General features: G+C 47.7%; 1 protein-coding gene across 2 annotated transcripts in view; it reads right to left on the reverse strand.

Annotated features, from left to right (window-relative positions):
- The window catches only part of ARHGEF4 (Rho guanine nucleotide exchange factor 4), a 115,526-nt gene that overhangs the window by 13,344 nt on the left and 83,737 nt on the right, over positions 1–18,445 (reverse strand). The window contains exon 1 of one of the 2 annotated variants that reach the window (XM_069864972.1): positions 16,092–16,338. The exons of the other annotated variant lie outside the window; for it this stretch is intronic. The gene's annotated coding sequence lies outside the window, so the exon portion shown is untranslated. Of the gene's footprint in view, positions 1–16,091; positions 16,339–18,445 lie in introns of those variants that run through there. 2 annotated transcript variants of the gene reach the window in all.

An 18,445-nucleotide genomic window follows, 5' to 3' on the forward strand; every position in this document is an offset into this window, starting at 1 on the left:
CTTCAGGGCAGAAAGTATTCTGAGGCCTCAGAGCTAGTCTAGGATAGAGACAGCCCTTACGTCTTTACTTAGCACTTAAGCCGCTTAAAGTAAGTCTCCTGGAAAGTTTAGGTAATTCTGCTGAGGGACAACAGTTGTTTGCTACATGTCCCACGGAGGACCTGCTCTAAAAGACATTCCCCCAACAGAAAAAAACCAACCAACTCCCCAAAGCCCCCATCTCTTGTGGCTAGAGGTCTCTGTGAGAGGCCTCTGGAACACGGTGGTGGGGTGTCTCTACCTGCCTAATGCCATTCTCGGCTGTTCTGAAAAAGACAACCTGTGCAAACCCCCCTGTCAGTGGCACAGCTCACATCGCAGCAGGATCACACATAACGCACCCGTGATCCATGCTGGGCACCTTTGGTTGCTTGGTCACACAGGCAAATATCTGCTGCTCTGGATCACTATTTTTCCTACTCCCCCAGGAAGGAAGATACACGTTGTAAAAGAACATTAGGATAATCAGGCATACAATCATGGATATAAACTTGAGAGGGGCAGATTTAGACTAGACATAAGGAGGAATTTTTTCACAATGAGAGCACAATGAGGCCCTGGCCCAGGTTGCCCAGGGAAGCTGTGGCTGCCCCATCCCTGGAGGGGTTCAAGGCCAGGCTGGATGTGGCTTGGGCAGCCTGATCCATATTCTATGAGTCCATGATACACTAAATCAGGAGAGAGTTAATGAAGCATTTGAAAGAAAACTCAAATACAGTCTGCCTTTGGATGGCAAATGCCCCTCCACTGAACCAGAAACAGCTTAATGCAGCGTTTCCATTTTGACAAAAACAACAGGATGATGGGGAAGGAATGGATGAGAGGCTCCTGCTTATCTACACAGCCAGTCTGGGGGCAATCCCCCCATGCCTTTTCTCAGCTGCCCTCTGCTGCGCTGCTACAGAGCTGGGTGCATCCTTCCTGCAGGTTTCTGCTCTTCACAGAGGCGAGCAGGCACTGGTGTGAGGTCGAGCAAGCAGGGAACACAAGGGACGTGCTGCTGTCATACAGCCAGCTAGTGATGTGGCGAGGAAAATAATCCAAGGGTCTTAAATGCTGTCTCACCAGTAAACTCCTATAAGCAAAGACAGGCTTTAATCCCAAGGCAAGTAGAGAAATAGTGTCATTAGTCTCAGAAAACCAAACATCAAGAGATAGTGCTGAATCCACCAGACAGCAGAGGCAGCTACATCCAGTCAAATGGCAGCTCTTTGTTTGAAAGAGCTGTGGAGGGAAGGGATATTGGCTTCACAATTAATGCATACAGTGGTTAGGGCTGTGTGTGGCTCTTTTTACGTGTAGTTCCCTTAACTGGCATGCTGTATACCATTTGACAAGCTCAACGTGTACTCCAGCATTATGAATAAACCCCTTACTCACATTTTTTAAACACTTGTAGGTCTTGCCAGGCTTCTAGAAACTTAGAGCTCTGGTTTAGGTTTCTACCATAAAGTAGCAATGACTTCTCTGATCACACAAGCGGATCGCTGATGGTGGGAAGGCATTAGTTAATACCTTACAGCACCAAGCTGCCAGATCTCAATGTCTTGATGAGAAGATGACAAAGCCTGACCTAGCATTAACAGCATCTTAGGGTTGATACCCCCATCTGATGAGGAGATGGAGCCACGCAGTTCTTGGAGGTACCAAAAGCCATGAGACTCATTAGTGAATCCTCAGCTGGTATTTTAATCCATCCGCTAATATTAAATCTTCAGTTTTCTCTATTCAACAGCAGCCAGAGTGTGAATATGATTTACCAAATACAGAAAGTCACAGCTGACTCACCAGCAGCCTGGACAAACAGGCACAGGAAAACAGAGAAGCTGCTGCCACAGAGAGTTGTTGAGCAAAGGTGTGACGGAGAAAACACCCGAAATACAGGTCTGTAATTTGATTAATTAACACCGAACACTGTTTGTAGGGAGGAGTGATGGATATGGAACAAAGCACGAAATAAAGAGGAAAAAAGTACTTCCTAGGTATTATGGATTGTCTCAGATGGGTTTGTATGGCAGCACTTGAAACCCCTCTGTGGCTGCAGCCTGCTGGGCTCCCCTCCCAGCATCACTCTGCGCTCGGATGCTGCAGGTGGAGGGCAGGGGAGCAGGCACCAATACTGGAAAGCATTTTACGATCACCACTCTCAACGCTCATTTTTCTGTCAGACTCGATCTGCAGCAGCCTGTACCTTACACTATTTTTTTTTTCAGTTGTATCCAGTCCAATTCCAGAGCTGATACAGAATTACCAGATTTCGCCAGTGCAGCAATCTCTTTCCCAGAGCAAACGCAGAAGGGAAGCTCTGAGCCAGGGCTGACATTTCCATGGCACAGAAGCGCCTGCGGTGCTGCGTGTCGCTGCAGCGAGCAGAGCTGCGGCAGCTGGGGCAGAGCAGGCTGCAGTCCTCTCTGAGGAGCACACCGTCCCCGTTAGGACCCTCACTCCCTGTTCTGGGAAGGATAAAACACACCAGCAGAAAGAAAGCTTTTCTGCAAACTGTGTTAAAGCATGGTACGATCAACCAGCTGTATTGCGAAAGCTGCTTGCTTTCCAGAGAAGCATGTGTTAAAGGGAATGCTCCCCATTTCCAAGCATGGGAGTTCCCAAGCTCAAAAGGCTCATCTCACCACAGGCTTTGGTCTTTGCAATTAAAGCAAGGTTTGGAAAACAACTATTAACGTCCGCATGAAACAATACGTACGTGCTGGCTTTGTAATACAAGGGTCAACTCCGTGTATGTTCTTGGAGAGCCCTAAACCAGTCTCTAGAAGAGAAATATGAGAAAACAGAGCATGCACACCCAACCACCCTACAGCTGCTGTGGCTACTGCAGCTGGCAGCAGCGAAAACAAACAGAAGTTGGCTCTTTTTCTTTGTTTATAACAACATTTATGTTTGTGGATAACAGTGTTTGCAACCCAAAGGCGGTACTCAAACTCATGCTTTGAAACTGAGAACTGAGTGCAGCTCTATCATTGCGCTGGCCTTTCCGTGCAGCTGCAGCTCCTTTCCCTCCTGCCTGGGCAGTGAGAGCTGAGCTGCTTATTTACAGACACTGCAGATGTTAAGGGGATGCACCGGTGCTTGCGCAGGTCGCTCAGTGTGTCACAGAAAGATAGAGGGAGCAGGATTACTGTGTCACTCCTCCAAGCAATGCCTGTGCGCAGGCTGCTGAGTAGGAGACACGGAAAAGGCTGTTGCACATTGCTGCCCCACATTATCCTAGAATCAGAGAAGGGTTTGGGTTGGAAGGGACCTCGAAGTCCATCTAGTTCCAACCCCCCTGCCATGGGCAGGGACACCTCCCACTGGGTCAGGTCGCTCCCAGCCCCATCCTGGCCTGGAATATCTCCAGGGATGGGGCAGCCACAGCTTCCCTGGGCAACCTGGGCCAGTGCTTCACCACCATCATCTTGAAGAATTTCTTCCTAATGTCTAATCTAAATTTTCCCCCTTCCAATTTAAAGCCATTCCCCCTTGTCCTATCACTACTTATTTTTGTAATAAGTCCCTCCCTGGCTTTTCTGTAGCCCCCTTCAGGTACCAGAAGGCCTCTACAAAGTCTCCCTGGTGCCTTGTCTTCTGCAGGCTGAACAACCCCAACTGTCTCAGCCTGTTCGCATAGCAAAGGGGCTCCGTTCCTCTAATCATCTCCATGGCCTCTTCTGGATCCATTCCAACAGTTCCACATCCTTCTTATGCTGGAGATTCCAGAGCTGAACACAGGGCTCTCACAAGAATGGAGTAGAGGGGCAGAATGCCCTCCCTCGCCCTGCTGGCCACATTTCTTTAGATGCTGCCTGGGACACGGTGGCCTTCTGGGCTGCGAGCGCACATCGCCAGCTCATGTCAAGCTTCTCATCCACCAGCACCCCAAAGTCCTTCTCTGCTGGGCTGCTCTCAATCATGTTGTTCCCCATCCTGTACTGAAACCATGGATTGCCCCAAGGCAGGTGTAGGACCTTGCACTTGGCCTTGTTGAACCTCCATTTTATGTGGGCAAACAGATCTGGCATCCCAAGGCCACATGTGAGTTGACGGGCTTGTTTGCATTCCAGCTACTCAGTCCCTGTCCAAGGCCGGACACCTTGGCATAATTGTCTCCTGTGTCCTGGTCTTGTTCTGACAGGAGCTCCAGGCAGTATTAATAGAGGTAAAAGATCTCGACAGCTTACAGAAGGAGGGATGATGACTCCTTTAGGAAATGTTTATCTTTGAGCTACTTGATTCTAATTGAATAGAATTTGAATAGCTTTCTCTTGATAACCTCAAGTACACTGGAACACACAGAGTGAAAAAGGAACCTAGGAACATCAGAAGATACTGGGAACAGAGCAGTTCAGAGAGAATGTGCCCATAAAAAAGAATTTACTTTTCAGCTCTGTGACCCTAAACCAGACACCTTCCATGAAGAGCATCTGAACCCAAGCCCTTCTTGGTGCACTGAAATGGTTGCCATGGAGCCTGCGTTTGATGCTCGGCCTCCCCAGAACTTATGCGTTACAGACTGAAGCTGAACTGGGTCAGCACATCAAACATTTAAACCCTGCAGCATTTAAACCCAGAGGCAAAGCATCCCCCAGCCCAGTTCCTTCACCTGTCATTTTGCTTCCAGAGCTTCTCTTCTGCCTTCTCTCATGCAAAGTACAAATGCTTATTTTTGCTGATGGTGCACAGAAGCCAGCTAGCCTTTCCCTTGATCTGAACCCATGATATTTTTCAAATCATCCTGACAGCTTGCTCTTGCTTCCTCTCAAAACTTAGCTTCACTGTTTAATGATGAACAATACAGATAAAGTTAATCTCATAGAGAGAGAGCTGAGCAATGCACAGCAGGCATTTTGTCTGAAGGAGTTGTTTTGATTGTCTTTATGGAGCATCTCCCCTTTGTGGAGAGAGACAGGCACCCCAGGGAAGGGTTCATTGTAGGCATCTTAGCATGATGAATTAACCAGACCCCTGGGGGTCCTGTCTCCCTTCAATCCCAGGCAGGAATTTGGGCGAGCTAAGGCTTGCTGCCTGGCTGCAGGGTGCCAGAACCACTGGCACGACCCCACAACAACCACAGCAAACACCTCATTGCTTCTTGCTGCTCCTCTGTCAATATGTGTCAGGATCATACAAGCCCTCCTTGCCACAGCGTTACACCGGACACGTTTCCCTTCACGCGCAGGGGTCGCACTCCTGGCCTCAGAGGCACAGACCATGCCCCGGTTAAGCCATGCTCTTGGCATTCGTTGCCCTTTTTGCCTGCTGGGTAAGCCATGTATTTTTTCAGCACAGAATTTAGAGGATTGATTAAGGATTGTGGAGGACTCTCAGGCATTTACCAAACACTACAGATCTCCATTCAAAATATTTTAATTTAACAGTGATTTTCCTTAACAAGTCTGAGACGTCAGTCGACCACGATCTTAATCCAGTTAAGTGTGCTACACTGATATTCTATAAAGCTGCTTTTTTATTCAGTGACTGTAGTCAAACTCCTCACGTGACTTCTAGTACAGCTGCCTCCATTTACCAAACAGGCAAAATTTGTCATCACATTTATTCGGTAAGAACTATTTTGCACAAATCCATTCTGACTGGCATTAATTACATTATTCCCTTTTATTTATCTCATCCAAGTCCCGATTCTCCCTCAGAAGTGGTTTAAACAGATGGGAAGAGGAGGAGGGTCCCCCAGCAGCAGGCAAGGAGAAGCTTTGAAAGCTCCCTTTATCGAGAGCTACAGGAGGAGGGGAGCAGCCCTTGTAGAAAGCAGAGGAGGCAGAGCTGTGATCATGTTATTTCAGTGTGACAAGTACGGCTCGAGAAAGCATGCTGGGTGTGTGTCCATCTGTGTTCAGCTAAAGGTAATTTTTCAAACTCCAGTGATGCAAGAAGTTCTCAGTTCCTCGCCTAAGATATGGGAGCTGATTATTATAATGCAAACCAAATCAACTCAAACTGCTTTAACCAACTTCGATTTTGGCCAAAATAGGTGAAAATCAGGGGATAGTCACCTGTGGCTGAGGAGAACACCTACTCCTCTAGGGCCTGTCAGTGCCCTCAGTACCCCAGCCATCGCTTTCCCATGACCTGTATAGCAAGGGAGCCTGTTAGGTTTGGGAATAAACACCTTTAAGCTTTGGCATAAGGACACAATGGGAGCAAAGCCATTCTCAAACCTGTTAGTACTCTGCAAAAGCTTGTCTTTTCACCACCTTTTATGGTGAAATGTTGTGGTTGCTGGTAGTGCTTACAGTAATTAAAGCTGTAAAATAGCTTCCATTTTAACCTTTCATAACGGTTGCCAGAGGAGACTTATTAGAACTTACATCTATAAGACATTATTTTCCTGGTAAATGAAATATATTTTCTAAACAAGCAGATACAATGCTGAGTGAGAGGAGGGCAAGATGGCAAAAGATATTCTGTGCTGACAAATGTAACGCAAGCGATCTCTGGCACAAATGACAAATGAGGTGCTCCTCAGGAATGTCTCTGCCAACAGATTTAAGAAAACATCAACCTGTTCAATCAGAGTCAGAAAGTCTGAACGTCAGGAATGACTCAGAAAAAAAGAGGGAAGATGAGAACGAGACAAAACATAGAGCAGCGCAAATTGGAAGTGGGAAGTTTCTATGTCAGCACAAGGTAAACGGACTCTGAAGCTGCAACACCGAAAGGTGGATGGAGGGCGGTCACGAGATGAAGACCTACCAAACGGTTGTTTGTAACGCAAGTTTGATGGGTGCTCAGTGAAATCGCTAGGCAAGAAGTTTAGTACAAAAGCAATATGTTTTCCCTCTGGTGCATAATTAAGCTGTGCCACAGAGTCAAACACATAGAATCATAGAATAACCAGGTTGGAAGAGACCCATCGGATCAATAAGTCCAACCATTCCTATCAAACACTAAACCATGTCCCTTAGCACATCGTCCACCCGTGCCTTAAACACCTCCAGGGAAGGTGAATCAATCACCTCCCTGGGCAGCCTCTGCCAGTGCCCAATGACCCTTTCTGTGAAGAATTTTTTCCTAATGTCCAGCCTGAACATCCCCAGGCGGAGCTTGAGGCCATTCCCTCTCGTCCTGTCCCCTGTCACTTGGGAGAAGAGCCCAGCTCCCTCCTCTCCACAACCTCCTTTCAGGTAGCTGTAGAGAGCAATGAGGTCGCCCCTCAGCCTCCTCTTCTCCAGGCTAAACACCCCCAGCTCTCTCAGCCGCTCCTCGTAAGGCCTGTTCTAAACAATGTGACTTAGAAAGAGATGAAGCAAATGCCTGTCCCTCAAGGTCATTTAAACACGTCATATGTGAATATAGCCCATCAGGGACCTCATACACACCTGGCAAGAAACACAAGGGAAGGAGCCAGGCCACACTTGCATAGGTGCATTCCTGAGCAGTTGCCCGGAGTCACGATAAAAGTGTTACTGGCTGCCCCTGCTGAGCTAGGTGGAGGATATTGGTGTAGTGGGAAACACGAAGGAAATGTTGGCTAGTCATATCACCCACAAATACTTCTTGAAGATGGTGAGCCCTGAAATGTTAACCTGACAGGAACAGATATGTTCCCTGAGGTGCAGCAACACTCTCGTTCAGGTGGAAAATTAGCGTTTGCCAACACAGTAATTACAAGGACGTTTGGATGCCCTCTGAGGTAGGTCTGTCATCCTCCTGACTCCTCAAGCAGAGGCAACTGCAGCACTTCCACACAGCCTTGATGTAACTGATGCCCCACACTTTATTCTGCCCACAAAACACACTCAAGGTGCATGGAGGAAGGTCAGTCCATGCACTTGGAGTCGTCCTTCATCCCCACCATACAGATGTCCAATTCCTGGCCCTTTTTTGCTTAAAAAAAGGAGAGGATGAAGGAGAGGAACCTGGCTGTTCAGAAAATGCCTGGGAGGCTTTCAGGGAGAAAAAGTCCCCACGCACAGGGTATGGGAGCAGATGTGTGCCACATCCTCACTCAAAATGTTCAGAAAGGCTCCAAGGACCTCAAAACCTCCTTAAGCACTCAGAGGCAGAAAACTTAAGTCATTCCAAAGCTCTAAATCAGCTTAAACAGCTTAAACTCATCTAAGGCCTTAAAGTGTTTTAAGCATTTTAAACCCATCTAAAGCCTTAAAGTAGCTTAAGGAGCTTGAAATACACTAAGGTTTAAAAGTGGTTTAAGTACCTAACTTTTGGCTAACCCGCTCCTCATACCTCTCCCGATTGCGTAGCACCTGTCAGTGCAGGTCAAGGTAGGAGCCTAGTGCCACAGTCCCATTTACCCATTTATGTTTTAGAGCATTTACAGGGCTGGTGCTGTGACAGCACCTGGGAACCAGCCACACGCTCCTCTGCTATTTTCTTTGGTTTCAAAAGCTGGAAAGGAGCAAGGCCTGGGGTTGAACTCTCAGGTTTGAACAAGATTTTGACCCGGGGCTTGCACATCTACAGAGGTTCTGGTTTCTATTTCCAGTTTGGCTGTAGATGAAAACTGTGTCAGAATGACTGACTCCCCTCTTCACCTCACCAGCGGGTCTGAAGCCGGCATTAAGTGCAGAATACGAAGTACACCTGGTTAATGCAATTTTTACATTTGCTGGTGCCCTGATTTTAACTGTACAGCCTGGGAACGGAAATAGCCAGGATGTTTCTCTTTGGTTCTCCTCACATTTAAGAGTGATTGCTGTTGCTTCTTTTTTAGACTACCATTTCTCAGGCACCCAAATAGAAACTATTTTCTTTAGAAATCTTACTTAATGTTACACTAACCCATTCGTATGTCATTGACGCTGCAAACTTGCCTCATTCTCCTCTTGCTGCCTGGCAGTACGACTTTTCCTCTGTCTACTCCACCAACCACAGCCCTTTGGGATCTTTCCCATCCTTTCCCCTTCCTGCAGAACAGCTCCTGATTCCCCTGCCCCTCCTATGAGTTAATTTTGAGACTGTTGCTTTCTATCTCCTTTTGTGCTTCCTCATTCCTCATCATTTCTTTAGACAAGTGAGGAATATACTGTACAGAACCCCAAGGATAACATACCCCAAATAGTTCTGCTGCAGCTCATCCAGTGCAGGGATATATTGCACATAAATGTTGGATCCTGGCTCTTTGCAGAAGAAAAGGAAAGGGGACCACGTGGCTCCCAGAGCCCTCTGCCCACTGGTGACTCCCTTCCCCCAAAAGACAGAGCAAGTTACACTATCAGTTAGCTTGAAGGCAAATTAATCTAAATTTGTTTTACAAATAAGGTTAAAGAAAACATTTTAAAGCAGATACAAACTGCATTGTTAGCAAATTGCTCTCAATCATCAAAAGGTCAGCATCTCTTTGGGCTCACAGCAGGCAGTAAGCCAGAAACACAGCACACAGCTTTCATTTCCATGTGTGCATGATTTAATTTTAACGGAACATGCTGCAAAGAACATGCTGAAATAATTTTTATTGTTCCTGTCTCCTGTGAAACATCTCCCTTAGATTAACAGCACTGTGCCAAGGTCTGTACAACACCGGTAGGTGCTGGTGGACATGCTGGGCCAACAGAGATTCTTCAGCAATTTCCACGACCTGCTTCTCAAAGATTGTCTCCCTGCCTCAAAAGAACCATACACGCTTTAGTCGCTGTTTCCTTTCCTCACCTTCTGAGAGAGAACCCTTGCAGGTTTTTGCTGATCTAAAACTTAGGATTTCTGCCCCCCACCCCCGCCTTTCTCTCCTGATGCACACACACTGGAGTAGGTATTTTCTTCAGTGAACTAAGAATTTCTGTCTGTCCGCTTCTTTGAAAATGGAGCAGTGGAAAATCTGAGTATCAGATAGAAGGAAAAGAACAAAAAATCTCAATAATGTCTCACTGTCAGGCAAAGGAGGCTGCCTAGCCTTTGTTTTTGGTTAGTGTCTGTAAATACGAAAATGAGTCATTTCTTTTGTAGTCCCTACAGAAAGTTCTTCAAGCTAATTACACACAAAAGAGAAAAAAAAAAAAAAGAAGGAAATGCCAACCTTTTTGTATTGCTAACATTCTGTGCTGGGTATAGAAGATGGATTAAAAAAGCAGCAGGATCCTGGGAGCTTCTGAATCCCTCTCCTATCATGCTTTTCAATACAACTATTTTATTTGTTCATCTCAAGTCCGCATCACCTGGATGAAGAGACCTAAAGACCTAAACAAAGCTAAAGCCTTAAGCCAGACTCACATTCCTGTTTCCAAGGCCACCCTGCAAACAAGCCCTCTAACTGCGAGAGGCTGAAGCACAAGCTATTCCTCCTGCAGAACCTGGCTTCTGCACTCCAGACAGGAAAATATCGACATATCTCCTGTCCCCACGGGTTGTCATTTTAGTCACCTTGACTCCACGTACAACCCTCCCATGGAGGCTTTGCAGCATGACAAAGTAGTTTTGCAAAAGCAGCTCGACATGGAGCGCATTCCGATAGCTCAGGCTGCCGCGGGTACAGTAGAATCTGTCTCTCCTGTCTTGGTGTCTCATGGAAATCTTCTCACTATGTAATTCCACAGTGCTTAGTATAACAAGTCCTGTCCTGGCTGCTACAGGTGTGAATTTGGATTCTAAAAATACAACTCCTTAGCAGCCCATCTTTTCTTAATCTCCTGCTGCAACTATTTCACGTGGTGAGGTGAGGAAAGCTGTTAGGCTGCTGCTGAGACATCTTGGCGTAGCTCTGTGGATTCACAAGCGATGCCTATATATGGTGTTCGTATTTCCATATAGAGTGTCACAACTCCACAGACACTCAGCATGCCACGACTGGACAAGGTCATGATCCAACCCAAACACCAGTAGTCAAACCCAGCTCTACGATGCTGTTCTGAGCCACGCTACCACCAAGGCTATAGACAATGGGCCAATAAATCACATTCATGCACTTCCCTTGCACAGTGGCCACTACAAACCGGCACGGCTTAGTAGAAGACAACACGCTAATTCCATTCTTTTTTTGATATCCTAAATTGATGCAACACCAAACGAGCACAAGATCTTTAGGTGAGGATGCTACAGTGTTTTGCTCCATGCTCTGTGTCACCTTGGCTCTGTCCAGCAACCTGCTCTGGGTAGGAGCTGCAGGGGGAAGGAGGGAGCGAGGTGAAGGCAGCCTCTCTTCCCTCAGCTGGGGGAGGCTCTACTTGCTCTGCCACCAGGGGACAGCAGAGATTCAGGTGCCCAATGTGAAACTGGTACCCTCTGGAGAGAAAAGTGTGCTGGAAGGGACTGCGCTAGGGTCTCCCTCTCTAGAGGGAGAAGGAGAAGATGTAGGTAGGACCTTACCACTGCAGCAGGACGTATGGAACCAGAGCCGTGGTCGGATGCAAGACAGAGCAAACTCCCAGCTTCTAGCAAGTCTGTGCTACTGCTCTGAGTCACGTTTCCACCACTGCCCAATGCATAAGGGTGGATTGGATGGAAAAAACACAGTCATGCCTGGAGAAACACCAGCCAAAGAAGAGATACAAAGATTCAAATAAGTCATTACTTTATTCCAGAGCTTCCAGCATATTCTCTAGTTAACACAACCCCAGTGACAAGGCATAAATAACAAGTACTCCCTCTCTTAAAATCTTCCTTCAACTGGTGCAATGGGACCTCTTTTGTTGTTTTCTTTTTTCTTTTCTTTGAATCAAAATACTGGAAGCGTTAATTAAATGTAATTGTTGATGGTATCATCCTAAATGCTTACTGTGTTTCTTATCTGGCCAGCTCATGCCTTAGATTCCAAGAATAAACCACAAAGACAGCAGATACCACATATCACCACAGAAATGAGCTTAGCCTGGGAGAACAAATTAAGAAAAGATACAATCTAAAGCCCTGATCTCCCTTTAGGAATGATGCCTCGGTCTCACTTCTGTTCATAGATGCTCTTTGCACTTGTGAGGTTCAAAGTAAAGCAGTAGCAGATCAAAGCTCTTGCCTGTTAAATGTTCTGGTGAATTTGCCCCGTGCCGGGGGAACACGAACTACCCCTGCAGGGCTTGAGGAAGCGGTACTCTGCCCCATCCCTGCACGCTGCTTTTGCCAGCACAGGACTGGAGGCACAGCTCTTACGCTGCATGTCAAGGAGGAAGAGGAGCCCAGCAGCCACAAAAGGGCCTGGCTGACATGAGCTGGTCAACAGCAGGCACAGAGAGCACAGTGGGCACCAGGCACCCCAAGTGCTTCAAAGAGAGGTGATGACTGCAAGGCTCCCCCTTTCCTGGCTGTGCTTCTACCTCCCAGAGGCTACAGTCCAAATGCCCTGGCAGATCCTGACGTTCAGATGACTGCAGGGAAGGCAATAGCAGCCTTCCTGCAGAGCACCCTTCTCGTGTGTCAAATAAGTGCACTGAGAGCAAAGGACAAAAGATGACTTTGTTGATTGAAATGCCAAAGGCCTCTCATCACCCCCCCATCTTTTTATCAGCACATACAGCTCCTGCACGTGATTCAGGGATCCTTCACCAGCTTTATTTTTCCTGGGCTTTGCCACCAGAGCTCCTTCAGCCAAGATCTGAGTCACCACTAATATCAGACTGATTAACACTTATATGTCACCCACAGCTTCCAGCTGAATGCGTACCCCTGTAGGTAAGGTTGAAGAAGGAGAAAAACACTGGATTCTCCATGACAAAACTTGACACAGATACTTCAGGGTTAGTCAGGTATCAAACACCTAGACAAGCAGTGGAAAGAGAAAATTAAAATTCACCTGATATTAAATATTAAGAGGAAAATTGTTCTCAGGCTCTTAGCAACCAGTGTTAACACCTGTGGCAGGCAGTGTTACAGCACATACCTCCAATGAGTACTCTTTAATCTTGCAATTTGTCTTATCAGAATTTTTAAATACAAGAATAATTCTAATTGCTTTGCTCCCAGCTATTCTGTAACCAATAAAGTGGTGAAATCACCCTATGCAGGAGTAATGCAAATTGCTCCATACAGGGAAGGCAAATTCACCAGGGGTTGCATAACCTTTTTCTAGAATATACTTTGCTTCCAGGTTGTCCCTCACTCTCTTGGACTCCCCATAAGCCTTGAAGAAAACAGTTCTTTGCTTTATTTCTCTAGCAGCAGGCAGATCTTCACCCGCTAGGGAGTTCTCGAGTCCTTTGTGTCAACAACTCTAGTGCTTCCCAGAGAGGCGAGCTGCCCCGCAGGGAGCAATGTGGAAGCTCGGTACCTCAGAGACATTAAGCACCCAAACTGTTGTTATTCCTGAGACAGTTTCTCTCTAGTACCTGATGGAAGCATTCGGAGTGCTGGATCAGCTGTTAGCAGAACACTCCTTTGCCTTCCATCACGCGGGCCGGCTGCTTCCGCACAAGCTTTGATGTGTCAAAGCAGCAAAGGCAAACGGCTCTGGCTCCCACCGACACCTCTACTGCAGCTAGGCAGACCAAAGGCAACTTTTTGGAAATAAGGGCACCAGACTAGATATGATAAAGATACGATAAAAGGGAAAGAGGCAGTTGCAGCACTGGGGAGCACTTGCCTGCCCCAGGAGCCTGTGATCACCAGGTTTGGGATCCAATCCCTTCCAAACCCAGCAGAGTCCTCTAGCAAGCAGCTGGAGTAGGGTGTCCCCAAACTGAGCAAGCAGCAGCTAGCAGCAGGTGAATTAGTTCATCCCCAGTCACCGAAAGAGTTTTGTAGGATGCTAAATAAAAAGAAGTTCCTGGAAAACTTCCCTGCAGCATCTTCCTAGGCAGAGTATAAGAGGCAGCTACAGTCACCAGCTGCAAATTCCACCCAGTCATAGAATCATAGAATCACCAGGTTGGAAGAGACCCACCGGATCATGGAGTCCAACCATTCCCATCAATCACTAAACCATGTCCCTCAGCACCTCATCCACCCGTCCCTTAAACCCCTCCAGAGAAGGGGACTCAACCCCCTCCCTGGGCAGCCTGTTCCAGTGCCCAATGACCCTTTCTGTGAAGAATTTTTTCCTAATGTCCAGCCTAAACCTCCCCTGGCACCCAAGGAGCGTTCCAGTGACATGACACCAAACTAAACAAGAGCACGAGTCAGCTTGTAGATCTAGGATGAGCCTTGGCTGGCAGACAGTTGTGCCCAGCTTACCAGCTGCCCCACATGACTTCTACCTGTTAACTCAAATATTCAGATTATGAACGGAGCCAACCTACTGAGCTAAAAGCATATATGCAGACCCCGCGAATACCTGCAGTTCTCATCTAACATCAGATGTGTTTTGCCCTATTTCAAGCGACAGAGCGGGCAGGACAGCAATAACTGACAGTTCAAGCGTGTTGCAGGGGCTACCACTGCTGCCAGGAGCAAAACTCTTGCCCACTGGAGGAGAGGTGAGAGCTTCTGAATGCTCCAGCACTTTCAGAGTATGCTCAAACCTTGCGTGTGATCTGCCCTCACAAGCAGCTGCCAAAAGCTTTCTGTCACTGACACCTATGTCCCCAAAGCCATACTTCCATCCGCCACTCTGTCTTTTGACATCTTACACTCGTCCTTTCCAATAACTAATTGTTTTTCTACCTTACGCCATAAAAGTATGATTCTAGCTGTAAATAAGACCACAGATAAGGTTTAGAGGGTGGAAAAACCAGATTTGATTGAAAGCCAGTGTTGTGTGCTGAGGCTTGGGGATTTTTTTTGAAATGGCACTTTCAGAAAGCAACATATACTGGATATCACAATGTCTCTCTAATAGGGTCAATAGCCTAGTTTGAGAGGTATAATAATTCAAAACTGTTCATGTACATAAAGATTCCCAGCTGAGGCCTGCTGCTGCCCCACACCCAGCTCTGCGGGAGCCTCTCCTCTCAGGGGGAAGGATATTCCGTACCCAGATGTAACTCATAAAGGAGCTCAGCAAGTACAAATTCCATTTCTTTGTGTGCTGAAGTGACATGGTTTTGCACAACACTTATGTATCACACAAAATCACATAAATAACCAGTACAGAGTACATCACTTGTGATGACAGAGACAACGTCACCATTCAGCCTTTCTCAACACCAGATCAGACTAGGGGAACCATAAACATTCGGATCTGAGAAAACTGCAGTAACTTCAACTGTTAGTGCCAGCAAAAGCAGTGCCCTCGTGAAAGCCGTACTTAAATTGCAAATTACCTAACAAATAAAGTAAGGATGCCGCTGAATTTTAAAGGTTTGGATATTTAGCACAAATGCTAGCCATGCCACCAAGAACAGTGCACCATGGCTTTCTTTCCAGTCTCTCTTCCACCAGGAATCAGGATCCTTCAATTCCATCACGCGGAGTGTTGCTCCAGTGAGGTGCCAGTGCCCAAGCCTGGAAGTGCTGTGATGTACAAGGCTGCTGATAAAACATCGGGGTGAAGAGGAGCCTGGAGTGAGGACACCGCTTTGCCTCCAATGGGTCTATAGGAGCGTTCCTTGAGCCGCTTCCCCGCTGTGCGTGGCTACTGCTGGCCAGTGAGAAACACGTGGCCTGCAAGCAGCGTCCTGGGCTGTGGTTCTACCAGCCATTTTAATACATGTAGCAGACAAGCACTGAGAGTTAATACAGAAACAGGATAAAAGCCAACAAAACACTCCTTCCACTGCTGCAGCGTTTATTCAGCCCAAATTTCTGGTGCACTCGGCTGATCAATCACTTTGGCTAACTGGGCGTTACTCACAGCACCGCAGAGCACAGCGTTCGCCGTGGCAGAGCAACGGAGGCTTTACGGGGTTCAGCTTTTTACAGCAGGTGTTTACGCGTAGCAGGTCCTTGCGTAAGGGCTCATTATAGGATGACTGTCCCTCTGCAGTACTTTGGGCTTCTCCAGGGCTGAAGTGCTATGTATAGGCACGGTATCGTCATCATTAGTAAGCGAGGCTGATTAGTGCCACGGAGAGCGGTTACGATTAAGCAGGTTGGCTCTGTTACCTCTTTTCCTTTTAACGGTGACCCAAACCGCAAGGCACAGGTGATGACAGGAGGAGAGCGAGGGGAGCGGGGTGGGGAAGGAGGTGATGGTTAAAAAACAAAGGAGGGATACTCTGAGACACACAGTTACCGTAACGGCAGACAAGCAGACCAGAGGCAGACAACAACATGCTGACCTGCTGATTTGTCGCCCAGTCCTGGAAACCCCTACGCAACACACCACTACCAGCAGTCCTCCTTCAGTGAAACGCCAAAAGAAACATCAGCACCACGTTGACGATGATGAGGAAGAGCAGGATGACAAAGACCACTACCCGCTGGGTCTCCGGGTTCATGTTGCAGCGGAGGAAAGTGTGAAGCGCACTCCATTTGTGCCTGCTTCGGTCAGGGACCTTTGCCATGGCTTCAGCCCCCCCCGGCAGGGGGAAAATAAAAAAAGCAGCAGGCTTCGTGAGTGACTGCTGTACAGCCCACAGAAGGGCCACAGATGGGGGCAGAGGGCTGCGAACGAAAACAGTTTTGCAGCTCTCAAAAGCAGAAATCTAAATGGTTCAACACAGCCATTGCTGGTCCTGCACAGCACGTGTGCCGCAACGCCGCCTCCCCACCCTCTTATCTCAGGGGGATGCTTATCAGCACATCGGTGGGTTTCCACATCTTCTTTGCTGAAGGAATCGCTGCCATCGCTTTAGCAGAAGGAAGACGTTGAATTCCTTCTTGCAGAACGCCCGAGCGTGTGGAGCACTGCAATCCCGGCTCCGATATTGGCTTTCCAGAGAGCGGCTCGGCTATTTGCTGGGCGCCGTCTCCAGGATACATGCAGGCCTTAGCAACGCAGCAAGTGCCAGCCCGACGTGGCGGTGTGCAGGGGAGGCTTTTAAGGAGGGTCAGGAGTGGATTAGGCGGCTGCTTTTTTAAATCCTTCCACCCGCACTAAGAGCATGCCAGCAACAGAGACAAGTCCTGCCAGGAGGCAAATTCCGCTGCTCTGAGAGGGGCTGGGGAAGGCTGGCTGTGCCAGCACGAGGCTGCAGTGAGGCACACACAGCTCCCTGCACACCTGAGTGTGCAACAAGCTGCTGGGTGTTTGCAAGGAGTGTGGGGGGAAACGCAGCCCTCTGACTGGGGATCCAGGAGAAGTGGCTCCTGTTAGACTCTACTGTCCACTTCCAGGCAGGATGCTGGAGCCAGAATGCCTGAAGGACCTCACCAGCCCTTCTGTGTGACTGAAGCACTTAAACCCCAAATCTCCGCAACCAAAAAGCCTCTAGCCAGCTATGCTGAGCTCAAAACCCACTTTAACGAATCCAACTGCTGCTGGACTGTGAAGTTCCCCAAGCATCAAGCTGCCTGGGATACCCTCACATGTGCCCTGGCCAATCACAGAATCATAGAATAACCAGGTTGGAAGAGACCCACCAGGTCATCGAGTCCAACCATTCCTATCAAACACTAACCCATGCCCCTCAGCACCTCGTCCACCCGTCCCTTAAACACCTCCAGGGAACGGGACTCAACCACCTCCCTGGGCAGCCTGTTCCAGTGCCCAATGACCCTTTCCGTGACAAATTTTTTCCTAATGTCCAGCCTAAAAGCCAAAGCATAGCTCCCACCAATGTTTGATCAGGAAGAAAAAGCATGCCTCTTTGGAAAGGTCAGGGATGGTTCTGGGAGATCACCCATCACAGACAAGCTCTTTGACTTCAGTTGCAGCCCTTTACTTTCCTCTAGTCAGAAAAGCAGAGCCCACCTTTTACTCAACAGCCAGCAGTAATAGCGCTCCCCAGGAAAGGAAGAGGAGGACTCAGTACTCGGCACCTTCTCTGACAGGAGGTAATTCCACATCTTTCAGTTCACAGGTGCTCATCCCACACATCCCCCTTGTGAAATGAGAATCCACCACTCCAGCCCTTGGAGCTACAGCTCCAGTAGTTAGGGGCTGGGTGCAGAGAGGATGACTCTACACTTTACCCAATGGTTTCAAAGATGAAAAAAAAATAAACCAAAAGCCACAATGCCCGTGTATGTGCACACACACTCCTAGGACCGGGAGCCAGAAGTCAGGGATCCCCTCCTTAAACATACTAACTGCTAAACACCTATTGTAGTGTCCATCTTTGGGAGGGCAATGAGGGACAGTGCGGGGGCAGCCCTGTGATGGGGGTATGAACAGAACACACTCAGCTGCTCTCATAATTGAAAGCATACACATTAAAAAAAAAGCTGTCTTTTTTTTCAGGTGTTAGCACATCAATGCCCATAATGTTTCTTGAAGATCTGTACCGCTCCTGTATGTATCCTGGAACACAGCAGGTGAGAGATTAAGAAGGAAAAGGGTTTAAGAATTATGATCTGGCTGGGTACTTTTCTTTCATTCTGTTTTTCCCCAAATTGCGCTAACCTCAGCAGGAGTTAAGTAGAAAGCGCCAAGCAGTCAAACAACTTCCACTGCCCCCTCGTGCTTCTGCAACATTTAAGTATATGTCTTTTTTAGGCCTTATAAAATCAAGTCTAGAATTATTTCAGTTGC

Source organism: Phaenicophaeus curvirostris, chromosome 10 (genome assembly GCF_032191515.1).
Source record: "Phaenicophaeus curvirostris isolate KB17595 chromosome 10, BPBGC_Pcur_1.0, whole genome shotgun sequence".
Classification (NCBI taxonomy): Eukaryota; Metazoa; Chordata; class Aves; order Cuculiformes; family Cuculidae; genus Phaenicophaeus; species Phaenicophaeus curvirostris.